This window comes from Fistularia commersonii, chromosome 5, assembly GCF_037954325.1.
Source record: "Fistularia commersonii isolate RoL2024-O1a breed Wild chromosome 5, RoL_Fcom_v1.0, whole genome shotgun sequence".
NCBI classification, from domain to species: domain Eukaryota; kingdom Metazoa; phylum Chordata; class Actinopteri; order Syngnathiformes; family Fistulariidae; genus Fistularia; species Fistularia commersonii.
In genome coordinates this window covers 4749734-4752517 of record NC_141288.1, presented here as the reverse complement: position 1 = coordinate 4752517, position 2784 = coordinate 4749734, and positions in this window count along the sequence as shown.

The window sequence follows — 2784 nt, the reverse complement described above, 5'->3', positions numbered from 1 at the left end:
TTACAGGAGGACGTCAACCTGACATGCAGCAGGAAACAACCCCAATTTTTTTTTTTTTCTTTCTGCCGCTACGCGTCAAACTCGCGTGTCATCCGGCCGCGGGTTTTACTCGGCCGCTTTGAAGCTGGCGACAATAAAGAAACTTCACACAGACCGCGACCTTTAGGCCGGGGTGCCCCGTCATGGGGTTGGGGGGGCAATCAAAGCGGATACGTTATGATTGATAGGAATAACTGGCACAGATACAACGCCCCTTCAACGAACGCGAGATTCAGTTAAGAAGCAAGAAAACAGGGCGTCCCACCCCTCATGCCCGTCAGACAAAAAAAAAAGGTCAAAGGTCACCGTCACTTCTCTGACAGTGGGTGCAAAAGTGAAAAAAAAAATGCAGAAGCCAGGGTTGGAAGGCAAAACAGTGTTTGCATGGTTTCAAATGTGCTAACTGGCTAAAATGGTAACCAGCTAAAGGAAGAAGCGCCCCCCCCTGGTCAATTTGATTAGTGTCTAAGTCTGATAAGGAACATTAACTCTGTTGCTGTTTACAAATTCTAATCACAATAAAATTGAATAAATAAAGGTTTTGATGATTTCAATCATGAAATAAATATGCTAATCTGTTTCGCAGCTGACAGTTTCCTGCTAACTAGATTCCTGCTAACCAGATTCCCTCTAGTCAGTTCCCACTGCTGAGCTTTCGCTAGCCAGTTTCCCACTAGCGGGTTTCCTGCTAACGTATTTTCCACCAACCAGTTTCTTGCTATTCTGTTTCCCACTGACTAGTTAACTGCAAACCAGCCTCCAGCTAACCTGTTTCCTGCTTATCAGTTTCACACTATTCTCTTTCCGACAAACCTATTACCCACTAACCAGTTTCCTGCAAACCAGCTTAGCTCAAACCTAACCGGTTTCCAACTATCCCGCTTCTAGCTAACCCGTTCCTCACAAACTAGCTTCCTGCTAATCAGGTTCCCATTAGCCAGCTTACCGCTAACATGATTCCGCTAGCCTGTTTCCAGCTATTCTATTCCCTGCTAACCTGTTTCCGCTAGCCAATGCTAAATAGTCAAATCAACCAGATTTCACAGTGAATTTTTGCGCTGCTAAATGGGCTACAAAGATTTAAGCAAGTTAGCTTGAGCAGCTAACTTCAGCTGTTTTCCTCCAATGACATCAAGAAAGAAAAATGTTTGAGAGCATTTCAATACTCTCACCCGAATACTTGTGTTTCAGTCACAGGACACACGAAGCTTAGTATAATGTATATAATTATCATGAATTTTTACTATAAGTATGATTTTGTAGATTTGTAGTATATTATGTATTTTCAATATAATGGCTGCATCATATTGGTGAATATACTCAATTGAGCACCTTTAAAGTACATTACACTACACATACAGATTTAACACTAATATTTTTTTGTAGTAGGGGGAATTTCATAGATTCATTTGAGATGCTAAGCAGTGGTTATCGTACGTGGCTGATCCAGCTCCGGGGTAGATGGGTCGGTTTTTGTGTGTGTGATAAAAGTCATGGTGCAAACAAACAAACAAAACGACTTTTCCGTGATTTGGATCGTCCGCCCCGGCCGTGCCCGGCGGCCTGGCGAGCAAAAAAGACGCAATTTCACATCCCGTCGCTGCTGCTGCTGCTGTTGCTGTTGCCGGCCGGCCGGCCAGCTGACTGGCTCCCTCCTTCCCTCACCCTCGCGCGGGGTGGGGAAAGATTAGCAATTCAAGGCTGACAATCGTAGCATCAGATCAATATTCCTGATCTCGCCTCCTCTGCCCCCCCCCCCCCAGAGTACACGGACGCAAGTACACTACTACACCTGCAGGAAGCGGCGAGCGCGTCCCCGATTAGATTAGGGCCTTTACAGTACACCAGCCCACGGCGATAAGAGGGCACGCCGCTCCTCCTCTCCTCCCCCGTGAAGTGGAGGGGCGACAAACACACACACACACACACACATATAGAGGTATTCTGCAGTTCCAAGTGACTGCAGAATATCGAGACACATGAAAAATACGATTTTTTAACCTTTGGACAGCATTGGTGAGCTGCAGGTCAACGGACATTAAAAGGTCAAAGGTCAAGTTCCATTTCCATGGATGTAAATCTTTTTTTTCTTAATGCAGTACAAAAATAAATTATACTAAAATCAAGCAACCAAAGTTGATTTCAAACAAGGTGGAATGATATCTGCTGTTGTTTATTAGTTTAAAAATTTCTCTTCATTTATTGATTTATTTATCTCGAAACAGCTCAGTGCAGTGAAAATATAAAAAAAAATTATGTTGAAATAAAAAAAAATACATAAAATCAAAGTCGTTTTCATTGATTTTTTTTAACCTTAATTTAACAGAATTTAGTTAATATTGTTTTTTAAAAGGCAAAAATTCCCCCTTTTTTGTCTCGCTCAGTTTTAAGCTCACAGTTATAAAACATTTATTAAAACACTCACAGAAAAAAAAAAAAAAACTAATTAATTTGCACATTTGAAGTGGACGTAGCGAACCCGGGTGGAGGGGGCGTCGGGGGCGGAAGCATCAATAAGAGTCAATTACAGATAAACCGACTGTTTCAATTGAGCGGAGGTGAGCGGTCCAGAACCGCGGCGTGCCGTTTTGAGCTCGTTAACTAACGAAGGCGAGGTCGCGCAGGTTAATACGAACCCACCATGCGAAACGCAAACAGCCCTCCCATGTTTTTTTTTTTTTTTTAAATTTTTATAAATGTCTGCCCTCCACCAGTTTGCAGATGAGCCCGCTCGGCCCCGCCCCC